The following is a 16,913-nucleotide window of genomic DNA, read 5'->3' on the forward strand; positions in this document are numbered from 1 at the left end:
AGAGTCTATTTGTCTGAAAGGAGGAGGTAGTGTAAAGGCAAAGAATCTGGAACAAGAAAGGCCCAGAGAATTCACTAAAATTCCTACAATTAAGGACCTGTAGCCCTACCATATAACCCATTATCAGAAATAACTTCATTAATGTTTTATTAATTTGAATTTTTGTTCTTAGTATGTAAATAACTAACAGAGCAAAATATTTATTGTTGAAAATATACAAGTATCAGCTGCCATTTTCACTAATAATTCCTAGATTGTTTCCATCACAAATATAAACAAAAGTAGCTAATTGTTATTTTTTTTACCATGAATGTAGCTTCACAACGTGAGTGAACCCTGAAAAAAATAAAACAATATACACACACAAAATTTGAATGAAAATCTAAAATGCAGCCTCTTCAACCCATTATATTCACCGTCATTAGATACAAGATTGCTCTGACAAGTAATAGAACATTTGGTCAAAAAATAATAGCTTGGTTAAAATTTCTATGTGCTGATAATAGTTGCAAGCTTTCACTATGCTGCCATATTATCAGTCTTAATGAAATTCACTTGTCAGTTCCATTTTGGAACAGTGAATGCTTGCACTGCATGACAAGGGTAAAATTAAAATCTCTTTTCTTTTCCTAATCAAATCAGCTAATGATGAATAATAAGAAAAAAGAAATAACCCAGAAATTTCTGTCACTAATTGGTCAAAAAAGATTAGTTTTCAGATTCCTTTCCTTTTTTTTTTTTTTTTTAATTTCCACTGGTGATCTCTTTAAATATCACTAGTCAGCTACTTCTTTTAAGCTCACTGTTGCCAGCAAGTATATTGAGTAAAATGAGCCAAAAATATGTAAGATAAAATACAATGGTAAGGAATGATGCAGTAGATAGTCAAGAATTTACTTCTACCCCAGCTGCAGGTTTTATTATCATTACCATTCATTGGGTATTGAACACATACTGTTGTGGAATACGCCAGTGAACGGTTCATTATAAAATAAAGAAGGCAAAGATACCTGTCTACATATCTTAACCTTAATTATGAACTCCTATAAGCTTTAGTGAATTTCAACACTCTTGAAAGTAAGTCTTCTAAGAGAAGAGATCATATTTATTTATCTTTTTATTTTCATTTGCAGGCTGAAATATCAAGCCTAGTGTATTAGGCACATTAGACTTTGTCTAGTGCTCTTATTTTAAGCTTTTGCTGAAAAGTGTTAAACATGGCAATCCAATAAAAATTAAGTATAGCCTAGAAGATGAAATGAGAATTCAACTCAAATGACACATGAACCTGATGAAGTATAGGCAATGAAACCCATCCACCTGGACCCGAATTTTTTTTTTTAAAGATTTTATTCATTTATTTGACAGAGAGAGATCACAAGTAGGCAGACAGGCAGGCAGAGAGAGAGAGGGAGGAAGCAGTCTCCCTGCTGAGCAGAGAGCCTGATGCGGGGCTCGATCCCAGGACCCTGGGATCATGACCTGAGCTGAATGCAGAGGTTTAACCCACTGAGCCACCCAGGCGTCCCCACCTGGACCTCGAATTTATGCTCCATTCTTTAAATTCATGCTGCTTAATGGTGTTCTATACTCTCAATGTCCAATTTTTAACTTATTAATTCATTTAATAATACAGATATTTAACAAATATTAGAATACTACCACCCAGTGCAAATAGAGAACTCTCCTGGCTATAAGGCAACAGAAGGTTTAAAGGAATAGATATATTTTCCTCAAAAACCTTAAAATCTACTTAAGCAATAGATCATAAGCCCATACACTTCATGATTTAGGGAGAAGACTGAAATAAAGGCTATTTTTCCATTCCTTGAGAAATATCACAAATAAAGATTAATAAAGAAAATTAATGTAGTTAATGTGGTTCTAGGAAATGATACACAATAAACCAACCACAACTAGAAGATGCCTAGATCCTACTGCTGGTTAATAATGGACTTCAGTGAGTAACAATAATCATTATGTATCAGTTTCCCAATGAATAAATGGCAAACTAACTCCATATTTATCATAGAATAACCCTATAAAAGTCAAATGGAAAATATTTCCAGGGAAACACTATACAAGTATTTTCCCATAATCATAAAAACATTTAGAGTTATGACAGAGAATTATTCAACACTTGATGGGCAATTGATAGATAGCATGTTCTGTCCTTGAAGGGTGTACCTCTTAACACCACAAGAAAAGTAACAGAAAAATCAACATATGCTTATATCTTTCCAAAATGCAAATTTCATATTAAATATATAAAGCTCAAATCAGGGAAATGAAAACCACATTAACTTCTTAAAGAGAGATCTGTACAAACTGATAAATAATGTAAATTAAAGAAATTCAAAAACACTTGAAGAACCATCTCTAACACACAATCTGGAGGCTGAGAAAAAGTAAATTTCAATTTCACTTATTAATCCCTGGGGTTCAGAAATATGTACCCATTTGACCCAATTTCTGCAATCATATTTCCCTAGTCCCTTGAATGTATGTATTTTTATATCCTTTCAAACTTAAAAATGTAAAAATATTTTCCATTATTTTGTTGCAAATGTCCAGAGCACTGATCTAAATATCAGACCAATTAACAGCAAAGCAAAATAGCAAAAAGTAAGAAAAAAAGAACTTTGATGAGACAGGACCATCTCAAACTAAAAACATGAACACAATAATAGTATTTGTTTGTCATACTTTCCCTTCCCTGGTAACCCAATATAAAGGTAAATCCAAAGGAATAAAATTATCCTGGTATAAATATTATATACAAATATTTATGTCAAAGATTAAAATCCAGACTGAACATTAGTTAGAATTCACAAAAGCAAAACAAAACTCTTAAATCCAGTAGACCAAATATGCTTTCATGCTGTGTGTGTGTGTGTGTGTATGCACACATACACAAGATTGGCACAGCATTAATGAATGCAGAAAAGTTATGGTTTAAATTTCACTTGGAATTCAGATTTTGTGTTGTACTTCAATATTTACTAAGTTTTGCTATAGTAATAGTATACTAAATTTTTCGAGGTTGTTACAATTACCAAAAAACCCCAAAGCCTTCCCCTTATATAGTCTGCCAAAATCTCACTATTAATATGGTGATACAGAAAATTATTACTATAATTATTAATCATTACAAGTATTACAAATTATTATCCTAAGTATAAGCCTAATTTACTTGTTTTTTGTTTTTTTGTTTTGTTTTGTTTTAAGAAGAGAGAGTGGTGGGGAGGGTCAGATGGGGAAAGAGAGACTTTTGTAGGCAGGCTTCCTGCCCAACATGGAGCCAAAGAGAGGGCTGATCTCAGGACTCTGAGATCATGACCTGAGCCAAAATCAAGAATCAGACACTTAACCAACTGAGCCACCCACGCCTCCCCCCACAACTTTTTTTGAACTCCAAGTACAAACTTTATTTCTATTACAAAGATACAGTGAAACAGCTGTTGTTTTCTTAAAAGTAACTTGTAGTGATCTGAATTATGAGTGTGGTTTTCTAGGAAACAATTCAAAAATGGCATACAAATTAACCTTTTCTCAGCCATCTACCATGCTGATACCCTATCATTAATATGACTTAGTCTCACCTAAAGTGGAATGCTTAAGTCCATCCTGACTTAATTTCGTTCAGTTACAGTCTTACTATGTCTGCTGGCTTCATACAGCCTTCTCAACATTTCAACATATATTTCATTCCCATTCGTTAGCACTAAATATGAAATAGTAAATCCCACTGGGAAAAGTTTCCTAAGAGTCATGCCATGTATTACTGAAACAATCTATTGAAACATGCTGTATGTGTTTATATTCATTAGCAAAATGGTCATTTAAACATTTAAGCAAATCAGTAAAAATATTTACAGTTAATCATGAAATAGGTAAAAAGGCCAACTGTGTTTGGGTTGTAGTCAGTAGAATATACATATAAATTTTTTCATATGTAAATTCAAATGTAGATGTTATTACAATATCATTAGTATAAATTTATTTTTTAAGCGACATACAATTTGCTGTGGATGTTATCTAAATACATATTTATCAACACTCATTTGAGAATTCCAGTTATAACTATTGCTTGTCAGAGGTAGTATAAAAATCTTATTTAAAAATACAACTAGTTAGGGGGTGCCCGCGTGGCTCAGTTAAGCTTCCAACTCTTAATTTCAGCTCGGGTCACAGGATCGAACCCCACAATTCTCTCTCATTCCCTCTGCCCCACCACCCAGCCCCACATTCTCTTTCTCTCAAAAACAAACAAACAAACAAACAAATAAATAAAAAATAACAACTAGTTATCCTCAAGGGAAACATTTCATTAATTTTTCACTAACTGATATTATATGTTGACATAATGACCATTAACTAATTTATATTAAACACACTAAGTATATGTATTACTCATCCTTGTTTGAAAAAAATGCCCATAAAACATTTTCATGTGACTTCTATCTTTATATAATTCAAGTACTGATATGCAACCTAAAGTATATGAAAAGAAGATTTTTGATCTTTCTTCACCTGGGATGAAAATTATCAAAGGACCCATGGGCATAAAACAATCACAAGCAAGCACCAAGAATACACCACCACCCAGACACCAGACTTGATCAAATTTAGGTGAATGGCACACAGCAAAGAGCATCACAGTAACTCATATACAAATATTAGAACACATGGACACACTAATAACTATGGTTTTTAAACAAATAAGTTTGTAAGAAATAATGGTTTTTTTCCAACCCTTTTCTACACATCAAATCACTTAAACTAAAATTAGACTTTTGTAAACAGGCAGGAAAAAAATGAATTAAGCCTCAAATAACCCCATTACAAACTTAAAATTTTTGCAAGGATGAAGTTGTCACATGAATTACCACATAGTTTTTCACTTACATAGGAAAACCTAGGTATAGCTGTTCCATTTGTTCCAAAACACTAAAACAGGAAAGGGTTCCTAATATATAATGTCATTTCAAAAAAATAAATTAACAACCATAATAAAATTCCTAAATACAAGATATAAACAATATATGAATAAGAGAAGTATTTGTATAAGTACTGGGCACTAACCAGTTATGCTACTGGACTCCAAGACAAAATTGTTTGGAGACAAAGAATGTATATCAGGCATATAATATTTATATGAAAATTACATAAGATGGCTTGTAATGTAGTATATTGACATACCATTTGTATTTTGTCCTCTATTTAATGTAAATGAGATCTTGTATGTGAAGTGTTTTTTAACTCCAAAAGCCAAATGCATGTATTAACGATGGTTATGATATATTAGAATTAAACATTTGATATATCAATTGGATACTTCCTTATATTCAACACTACAGAATGGTTATTCATTTTCAGTTATTCAGGAAAATTTCTATATGTTACTTTAAACTAGAAGAAGCTTGAAAAATATCTCACTTCTATATCTAAACTATACAATTCACTAAAAAAAAAGTATATGAACTTAGAAAATCAGGAGGCATATAACTAACATACATACCATTTCAAGAAAAATTCTGGTTATCATAAAATAAAAGATTGTTACACATTGGCACAAATTTACCAAAAGGAGTGTGAAAAATCTTTATGCAGGCTGCTTAAAAATGACAGAAATTTCCATCTTACATATGTGAGAATCGCCAAATCTGGTATAAATAAGGCTTATTTTAATGACTTCCCAGTGACTTAATTCTCCATTTCAAGAATTCCAACATCAAATGAATATCAGAATGGAGGACAAACATGTATACTAATTGTCATTTGTTTATATTAGTGCCTCTTAAAATGTACTTCCAAAAAACACAAATGTTCCGTATGCTAAGTTGAAGTATTCTACAGCTAAAGTAAAATAATACTGTTTTTTTCCTCACCACAGAAAATCAATGACTAGAACTTTCCAAAGTTAAAATCTTTTCAAAATTTTTTATTAAACTGCCATTAATTATGTCTTATCTATAGTGAATGCTCGCAAACAACAAAATGAATGAAAATAAAAAATGAATATGTTCTGTATGGGACAACATCTTTCATGGTGAATACTAACTTGTGAAATATCAGTTTGATATAAAAGAACAAGCCCATCATAGTTGAGGTTAACTCTATTAAAAAAACATATATATGGCATTTATTGTTTTTGTTTTCTTTAGTTTTTCTTATTTTGAAGGGTGAGGTGAAGGAATATTTATCAGCAACAGGTTCCTTACTGATACCACCATCAGAAATTTCTTGCATATTACTGAGAGGAACCTCATACTGTCCCACCACAATTGGGCAGAATATGTTTGTCAGTCCAAGTAAAACTGTGTAAAATAGCAAACAGAAAAATAAAACAAAAACCAAAAAACTGTATTTTTTAATACAATGGACAAAATTTCTCATCTCCTTATTTTTTTCAGCTTAATTGATGCCCATGTTCTTCTGTCCTCCACTTTAACATCCAATTTGTCCTTTCCACAGCATATCCTAAATGAGTAACATTCTGTATATGCTTTCCTATCACCTCCCCCAATCAAAATTCACCTATCATTTCACCCATCCCTTGGAACTATGACAAAAGCTTTTAAAAACCAATTACCTAATCTGATAAACTGACGAGCGATTTCTAGCAAAAAAACAGATTAACATTTAAAAACCATATGTACCCCAATTCTACTTCTGATAACTTACAACTAGAAATGTCAAAGGAACAAAAGGAATGAAAATACTTTTAAGAGGAAAAGTAAGAAGCACGAAGGCTGAACTACTATATATCCTGGCCAAATATATATATAGATATGTGTGTGTGTGTGTGTGTGTGTGTGTGTGTGTGTATACACACACACACAGAGTTCTGATGTGATAAGCCGGAAAGAAGGAGTCTTTTGCTCATCCAGTAATTCATAAACATTAACTTTTAAAGAAGCTGGAGACCTGCCTTAAAATAATCTGTGAGGCAAAGTAACTTGAGTATAGCTAAGAAAACACTAACTATGAACTGATAACTACTAAAGCTGGATGATGGATTCATGAAGGTTCATTAAAAATCTGCTTCTCTATATATTCACATTTTCCATACTAAAAATAAAGAGAAAAAAGGAAGGGAAGAATCAATCAGTCAATCAATTCAGTGGCAACAGTAATGAAAATGCAAGTATATTTAAGAAATTTGAAATGGCTGAAACAGAAAATAAGTGATCAAAGAGAAAAAACCATTTAACAATGCATGACAATAAGAAATAAGGGTAATTGCAAATGACATATCAGATAAAGGGCTAGTATCCAGAATCTATAGAGAACTTATCAAACTCAACACCCAAAGAACAAATAATCTAATCAAGAAATGGACAGAAGACATGAACAGACATTTCTGCAAAGAAGACATCCAAATGGCCAACAGACACCTGAAAAAGGGCTCAACATTGCTTGGAATCAGGGAAATTCAAATCAAAACCGGAGTGGGATACCACCTCACACCAGTCAGAATGGCTAAAATTAACCAGTTTGGAAACGACAGATGTTGGAGAGGATGCAGAGAAAGGGGAACCCTCCTACACTGCTGGTGGGAATGCAAGCTGGTACATCCACTCTGGAGAACAGTATGGAGATTAAAAAGTTGAAAATAGAGCTATCCTATCCCCCAGCAATTCTACTACTGGATATTTGCTGCAAAGATACAAATGTAATTATCCCAAGGGGCACCGGTACCCCAATGTTTATAGCAGCAATGTCCACAATAGCCAGACTATGGAAAGAGCCTCGATGTCCATCAACAGATGAACTGATAAAGAAGACGTGGTATATATATATACAATAGAATACTATGCAGCCACCAAACCCCCCCCCGCAAATCTTGCCATTTGCAACAACGTGGATGGAACTAGAGGGTTATGCTAAGCAAAAATAGGTAAATCAGAGAAAGACAATTATCATATGATCTCATTGGTATGAGGAAATAGAGCAACAAGACAGAGGATCATAGGGGAAGGGAGGGAAAAATGAAATAAGACGAAACCGGAGAGGGAGACAAACCATAAGAGACTCTCAATCTCAGGAAACAAACTGAGGGTTGCTGGAGGGGAAGGGTTGTTGAGAGGTGATGGACATTGGGGAGGGTGTGTGCTATGGTGAGTGCTGTGAATTGTGTAAGACTGATGAATCACAGACCTGTAGCCCTGAAACAAATAATACATTATATGTTAATTAAAATAAACAAGCAAACAGAAATAAGGGTAAAAGGCAAATGATTAAGACTGTGTAAATAGGGAAGATGTGGTCCATATACACTATGGAGTATTATGCCACCATCAGAAAGGATGAATACCCAACTTTTGTAGCAACATGGACGGGACTGGAAGAGATTATGCTGAGTGAAATAAGTCAAGCAGAGAGAGTCAATTATATGGTTTCACTCATTTGTGAAGCATAACAAATAACGTGGAGGACATGGGGAGATGGAGAGGAGAAGGGAGTTGAGGGAAATTGGAAGGGGAGGTGAACCATGAGAAACTATGGACTCTGAAAAACAACCTGAGGGTTTTGAAGGGGCGGGGGGGTGGGAGGTTGGGGGAATCAGGTGGTGGGTATTAGGAAGGGCACGGATTGCATGGAGCACTGGGTGTGGTGCAAAAACAATGAATACTGTTACGCTGAAAATAAATTAAAAAAAAAAAGACTGTGTAAAATAAGTGAAAACTGAATGTTTGGAAAATACTTCAAAGAATTTTTTAAATCTAGTAAAATTTCAGAGATCTGATTAAAGATTTTTAAAGGAACAGTATTAGTTTTCAAAACAATGACAAATTTAAGACGAAGAATAAGTTAGCCCTAGCAAGAAATGTTTTGATGGCAATGAAACAAAGTATATGGATACCAAACACATCATTGACTCAAAATCCTAACTAACTCTAATAGATTTGATATCTGTAACACACATGGTGGGGGGAAAGGCCACTTACTAAGCTCTCTCCAGAACCTATTTAATAGGAGATGGAATGTTTGGCAAAGTCCTGATCTATTCTTAAATTAGTCCAAATCATTAAACATCCCTTTTATAAAGTTTTCTTTTTTTTAGGTGTTAATCTGGAATTTTTTAGTATAAATCTATTAAAACTGATAAAAAGCCAATTCCAATTTGTCCAATTTCTACTAAGGTACATAGAATCATAAGCCTAGAAGCTAGAAAGATGAATAAAGTAGAACCATTGCCCCTGAAACTCAAGTAGAGACATAACAGGCTATGGGAGAGCACAGGAGGTAGTTCAGGAAGACTCAGATCCTACAGAGCTGGCCAGTGGTTATCCTCACCATCAACCAACAGAAACATGGCCCAACGGTACAGAATGCAATCAAGATATTAGCTGGAACTGAAGGAAAAATGACCAGATATAGGAGTATGACATTATTACATTCAACTTAACTCCAATACCCACAATATCCTCAAGGAAGATGAAAGACAGGTGACTGGCAATGATCCAAAAATGAAGCAGCAGAAAGCATTCATTCCTTTAAATATTTATTGAATTACAAAGAGCTCAGTCTAGTAGAGATAGAAAGTCAACAAATAATGAGAATATTGTGGAATGAGTACACTTTTAGATATGTGTACTTAGGGTGATGTCAAAAGTAGTTTGAATGGGTTAAGGAAGCCTTCCTGACTAAACTCCATCTTGAAACATGGGTTTGTCAGCCAAACTGGGTGGAAGGACATCCAGGCAGAGGGAATAACATGTACAAATGCAGTGGAATATGAAATCATGGAGTATACACACTTAGTGGTCAGAAACTAGTCATAGAGAAAGTAGGACTTAAGGGCAAGAAATTCAAAACCCTGGAAGCAAACAACAAACTAATGTAACTCTGTACTCAACTAGTGAGCCACCACACAGCTCCTAATTTTCTCCTTCTTTAGAACCTAGAATCTGAGTTCATTAAAGATAACTGTTAAGGTCAGTGGTCAGGCTGCAAAGTCAGGCAGATCATTAAATATATTTTAATAAGAACTAAACTAGAACTAAAATATAGACCCAATAAAGGTCTGTAAGGAACTAGTGAAACACAGGATCAAGTTAAAGGTAGTGAGGCTGACTACAAGTTACCAATAATTCGACAGAAATCTAAGATTTCTGGTAACACGTCAAATGGGAATTCACTTTTCTAGTTTTGTTCTACTCAGTAATGTTGTCTACTATACATTAAAACAATTTATCGGGACGCCTGGGTGGCTCAGTCGGTTAAGCTGTTGCCTTCGGCTCAGGTCATGATCCCAGAGTTCTGGGATCGAGTCCCTCATCGGGCTCCTTGCTTGGCGGGATGCCTGCTTCTCTCTCTGCCTCTGCCTGCCACTCTGCCTACTTGTGCTTTCTCTCTCTTTGACAAATAAATAAATAAAATCTTAAAAAAAATTATCATGAACTCCAGCAGCAACAAATATATAAGGAAGACTTGTTATAAAAAAATTTTTGTGCTAATTTTAGTATATAAGGAAACAACAGGAATGATCTTTAAACTCAAGAAGTTTACAGCCATAGTAAGTAGAACATACAACTCTTGATCTCGGGGTTTTAAGTTTGACCCCTACAGCAGGTATAGAGATTGCTTAAAAATAAAATCTCAAAAATGTTTTTAAAAAAGAATCTTAGAGCCAAATTAAGGGAATAAAACAGTCACCTAAATATATGAACACATATATAAAGTAGGACATGTGTCAGATAAGGGCTTTCCTTTATTTACCAATGTACTATTTTACTAGCTTATCCTGTGATGTTACATTCATGTGGTAAGTGATGAGACTGATAATAAAAAATACTGATAAAAGGAGAAAAGGGCCATTATGGAATCAGTGTTAATAGTGGCAGTGAGCAAATTCTTTGAACAAGTCAATTCTAAAACTCAAGGTTTATAGGATTTGGTTATATATGCAGTCAGTATCCCACATCATTCAAATTACTCAAAGTCCTTAGTATATAAGATGTGAAAGAGTATTTAGACTGCCTGAACTGAATTATTATGAAGGAAGAGTTAAAAACATTCTTTTTCAGGGGTGCCTGGGTTGGTTCAGTCAGTTGAGCATCTGCCTTCAGCTCGGGGCATGATCCCAGGGTCCTGGGATTGAGTCCCATCAACAGGCTTTCTGCTCGGAGGGGAGCCTGCTTCTCCCTGTCCCTCTGTCTGCTGCTCCCTCTGCTTGTGCTCTCTTTCTGTGTCAAATAAATTAATAAAGTCTTAAAAAAATCCCTCTTCAAAGTTTGGTGAGTATCTGAATAAGAAACACCTGCTATCAACTCTACACAAATAACAAAAGGCTTGTAAATTTTATTGACAATTATTTTGGAGGGGTTTTCCAGAAAATGAAGTTATTATATCCACAGGGACATTTTTCACTAGCTTTGATGGTTCAAGTTTTCCTTTTTCATGCTGAAATACATTTGAAAAAACAATTTCAAAGGAGAGATTTTTGCTTTGCTTTACAGGGTTATTAGCAATTCATTTAAGTCCCCAAAAAGCATTTTATATTTACTTTCTTTAATGTGTCTGCTTATATGATGGTAATTTTATACCTTTAATATAAGATATTAAATTTCCTAACCTTCAGTTAAAATGAACCATATGGGTGAAAACTATCAAAAACTACAGCATAGAACTCTACGACCTAGCAATTGCACTACTGGGTATTTACCCCAAAGATATAAATGTAGTGATCTGAAGGGGCACGTGCACACCAATGTTTATAGCAGCAATGTCCACAATAGCCAAACTATGAAAAGAACCTAGATGTCCATCAATAGATGAATGGATAAAGATGTGGGGTACACACACAGGAATATTACTCAATCATCAAAAAAATGAAATCTTGCCATTTGCAATGACGTGGATGGAACTAGAAGGTATTATGCTAAGTGAAACAAGTCAATCAGAGAAAGACAATTATCATATGATCTCACTCATCTGTGGAATGTAAGAAACAAAACAGAGGATCAGAGGGGAAGAGAGGAAAAAATAAAACAAGATGAAAGAGAGGGAGACAAACCACAAGAGACTCTTAATCATAGAAAACAAACTGAGGGTCAATTGAGGGGAGAAGGATGGGGGGATGGGATAACTGGGTGATGGGCACTGAGGAGGGCACATGACATAATGAGCACTGGGTGCTCTATAAGATGGATGAATCACCGACTCCTACCTCTGAATACAACAATACATTTTGTTAATTAACTGAATTTAAAAACCAAAACTAAAGCATAGACAGCAAGAAGTATTAAAGTTAAAGAAAGAAAACACTCCACTTTCATAATGTTTGAAGTTCAAGTAACCTGCATAAGCTCTCATGTAAAGAACAGATTCTAAAGTAAATCAGGCCTTGGTTCAAATACCCAGAACAACACTTGTCATTTACCAATTACTCAAGTACCTCTGTCTAAGCCATAGTAAAGTGAGCACATGCTCATCTTCATTTCGAATTCCAAAGCTATCATTTACCAGTTGCATATCACAGGGCAAGTTAGTTGGCCTCAGTTTCCCTTTCCCAGACTGCTTCCCTGATTAAAAAAAAATAATAACAACAGCTACTTCTCAGAGATACTTTAAGGATTAAATGGTATAAAATACATGAAATCATCTCATATAAGGCCTAGCACATAGAGGCACTCAATAAATATTAGTTCCATTCCTGGCTCCTCTCCAAAGAATTCTCCTAAACTACAGTTTGCGCACACAATATTAGTTTAATTCCTATAGTCATTATTAGAAAAGTGCTTGGTAATTCTTTTTATTATAGCTTGGGATAAAGAAATGAGTATCTGGAATCTTTTGGATTACTTGTAGATAATATAAATAAAGTATAGAGAAAGTATTTTTGAAATAATCATAAAATGATAAAATACATGAATAAAAAATAACCTATGTCACTTTGAAACAAGAATATACTCCAGAAGAGAAAAATCATGGCTTTCCCCTAACCTTAATGTTCTGTGGCGGCAGGTATCACATCTACCTTCATCATCTGAAGTCTTCCCAACACCAAAGACAGTATTAGATATGCAGTAAGTAGTCCATTATTATTTTGTCGTACATATGAATGAATGAATGAATGAATGTGCAAAGGACATAATTCATTTTCCTGTCAAATATTAAGGGATTTCAATCTTAGGAAATTCTCTTTGTTACTCATTTGAAAACCTTTGCAGCCTATATAATTTATTTTTAATTGTTTAAAATGTATTAATTTGAGGAGCACCTGGGTGGCTCAGAGGGTTAAATCTCTGCCTTTGGCTCAGGTCATGATTTCCGGGTCCTGGGATGAAGCCCAGCATCAGCCTTTCTGCTCAGTGAGGGGCCTGCTTTCCTCTCCTCTCTCTGCCTGCCTGCTTGTGATCTCTTTCTCTATCTCTCTCTGTGTCAAATAAATAAAATCTTTAAAAAATAATAAAATAAAATAAAATGTATTAATTTGAGATGACACACAATGTTAACACTGGTTTCAGGTATACAACTAATGATTTGACAAGTTTATACATTATGCTATGTTTACCATCAGTACAGCTACCATCTGTCCCATTACATCCCTATTACAATATCATTGATCATATTTCTTATGCTTTGCTCTTTTTTTAAAAAAAGACTTTATTTATTTATTTGACAGAGATCACAAGTAGGCAGAGAGGCAGGCAGAGAGAGAGAATGGGGAAGCAGACTCCCTGCCGAGCAGAAGCCCGATGTGGGGCTCAATCCCAGGACCCTGGGAACATGACCTGAGCCAAAGCCAGAGGCTTGAACCCACTGAGCCACCCAGGCGCCCAATATGCTTTGCTTTTTATTTCTACAACTTAGTCATTCCATAACTGCAGTTGATATAATTTAAGAAACAACAAAACAGATTCCCTCAACCGTCTCTTCTTCTTTTTTTTTTTTTTAAGATTTTATTTATTTATTTGACAGAGAGAGAGAGAGAGAGAGATCACAGGTAGGCAGAGAGGCAGGCAGAGAGAGAGAGGGGAGGAAACAGGCTCCCCGCGAGCAGAGAGCCTTATGCAGGGCTCGATCCCAGGACCCTGCGATCATGACCTGAGCCGAGGGCAGAGGCTTAACCCACTGAGCCACCCAGGCGTCCCTCAACTGTCTCTTCTTTAAGTATTTTCTAAGTTGCTACAAAGTGTCAAGCTCTTGTTGGGATGTGCATAACTTAAAAGCCTTTCATACATGAAAGATATTAGCATGACTTCTCTAATTTGAAAAACAGCGATAACAGTAAACTTTGTTGGAGTCATATTTTGCAAACTTTGCAGCACTTTCCTGTTTCTCCATCGCACTGATAAAATGCTCTTTGTTCATGCAATATTCCTTTTCACTGGATGTCCTTTTTTGCCCTCATTTTCCTGCTTTCATCATCCCAGCTGGACCCCCAATGTTATTTCCTCAAAGGATATCCATTTCTGACCAATTTCAGCAAAATTAATGTTTTCTAGCAGAGCAGTGAACCCCAATTCTAAGGGGAGTGACAAGATTTCACTGTCTCTTCTGTTAAACTGTGCACTGGGACCTGAGAACAATCTTATTCATCTCTGCATTCCAAGAATTTAACACAGAGGCTGGCACATAGAAATATTCAGAAAATCTTTACTGAAAAAATTGAATCCTTTCCCAAGTTACTTTTCTACCTTGTTATAAAAACACTTAGAAACAGGCATAAAAGAAATTTTCAGTAAGCATTTTTTTTAAATAAGATGAGATCTTTCTTTTATTAAAAGGTGCTAAAGAGCAACAAAATATTTCCCAGATTATGTATGTTATCAAACAGAAAGGCTTTTGGACACTTGCTCATTTTATCAGCAAAATTCACCACAAAGGTAAGTGATATCATGACATATTACAAATTGAACGGTATGTATAACAACATATTAACATTATATTAACATATTTAAATGTAAAATCATTTAAAGGAGGCTTTGTTTTTTAAAAAATTCTGGTTTAGGTCTTTATACACTGTATTCTGATTCCAGAAACTATTTCTAAAGCTTATTTACAAAAGCCAGTAAAACTGGAGTTTACTCAGCAGGCCATAAGAGTCAGAGTGCTGGTTTCACTGTGGTGTAATAAAAGAATGAGAGAGTAGCTATCTACTCAGCAAAGGTGTTGCAGCATTAATGATAGGGAAACTGACCTGAGAAAAACATCTGAAACCCACAACATAATCTGTAGAATGAAGGAGGCGACACTGCCAGTCAATACAATGCACTCTATTTACAAATTACCTTATTCTGATGTATAACCTCTTTATGTTTTGCCATGTATACAGGAGCGCAGGTCTGCATTCTCAGTTATCCTTAAGGAGTTGCACCCTAATGATAGGTGTCAAGATCTCCCAAAGAGATGGACTTTACCCACTGGAAAATGTTGAGACTTTCCGGGATCACTCTGGCCAAGTTCTTAAACTTGAGAAGGTGGTGATTAAAAGTTAGCAAGTGGCTCTGTTGTGGTGAGATGTGGGGTAAAGAATAATTGCTAACCCCAACCACAGGCAGCACCGAACACTAACTTTACTAACCTTACTGAACTACAGAACTCAAGACTGCTCAGTATAGGAATCACCACCCCAATAAAGAAGAGGAATTACTTGGATTTAGGAAAACTTTTGAATTTTCACCTAACCACTATACTAATGAACCTTATGTTCTTCAATATTCAGCAATACTTCTTACTATTTAAATGTAACTCTGAATGTAGACACTGTAGAATCCAAGGAAAGAATCTCTGGAATGTTGTAACTGTTTGAATAGTTCACCCTGTAAATACCTGCATCCAAAAGAAAAAGAAAAGAAGAAAAAAGAAAAGGAAAGAAAAGAAAAGGAAAGGATAAGAAAGGAAAGGAAAGGAAAGGAAAGGAAAGGAAAGGAAAGGAAAGGAAAGGAAAGGAAAGGAAAGGAGAGGAAAGGAGAGGAAAGGAAAGGAGAATACAGGCAGGTTGGAAAAGAAGAAAGCTGAAAATGTCACTACTTTATCAGTACTAAACTTCCTGAAAATATAGTTTTAACAATGCAAAATTGCATAAGACATGAGGTATAATTCACAAAAATCAGACTAAAATAGCACTAAATTTCTGTGGACAAGAATGTACCCTGTGGCTGAGGGGAAGCAGAAGTGATTCTGATGTGGTATTAAGTTAATTCAGGTGAAGTAACAAGAGTCCACTTATTTTCACACATAAACACTAGCCATAGTGGGGGCAGCTCACCTTTTTCCTATATCCCTACAATTGTCTGGAGATTTCTGGATTCCCTCAGCAGGAACCACAGAGACTAACAACCCTTTCAAGGAGATACCCCCACCACTTTTACAATCAGACAGGAGCCCAGCAGCCCCTGGCTGTGCTCAAGCAAGGAATTTTAGGAATGGACAAAGGAATGGCATATTCCCTAGAGAGGCTAGCTTGGAACAGGAGTAGAAGGGGGGAGGAAAAAAGGGCACCCTTCACATCCCTGTCAGTCAACTATTATTAACTATTATGCTGATGGAATGGAATCTAACCTTATACTGGCCATGTCTGGCTTTCTTCCAGGTTCAACATGATTGCCAAAGAAGAGACTGTGGTTTTATTAAGTGATCTAGCCTTTGCTCCTTTAAGATCTCTGTGTTAATGCAATAGGGAGCATCTCAACATTAAATTCTCTGTTATACATTTACTCTGTTCCAAACAAAACGAAACATCTTTCATAATACCAGTATACCTAAAAGTAGTAATCACAGGTTTTAAAACAAAGGGTAGGGGAAGTCAAATCAACAGACAACCTGAGCAAATCAAAGGTCTTTGGTACACAGTGTATGGTGAGATTAATCTTGGTAGAACAGAGAAAAAAATGTGATTTGAACCATGCCTGTTGCTTCAACTTGACTCATTATTTCTGTGGGAGTTTTGATTTGCA

At 35.2% G+C, this 16,913-nt stretch overlaps 1 protein-coding gene across 3 annotated transcripts in view; it reads right to left on the reverse strand.

Moving 5' to 3' along the window:
* The window catches only part of LOC111141434 (IKAROS family zinc finger 2), a 154,521-nt gene that overhangs the window by 73,609 nt on the left and 63,999 nt on the right, over positions 1-16,913 (reverse strand). The gene's annotated exons all lie outside the window — the stretch shown is intronic.

The sequence above is a fragment of the Enhydra lutris genome, unplaced genomic scaffold (assembly GCF_002288905.1).
Source record: "Enhydra lutris kenyoni isolate GAN:26980312 unplaced genomic scaffold, ASM228890v2 scaffoldscaffold1, whole genome shotgun sequence".
In the NCBI taxonomy this organism is placed as follows: domain Eukaryota; kingdom Metazoa; phylum Chordata; class Mammalia; order Carnivora; family Mustelidae; genus Enhydra; species Enhydra lutris.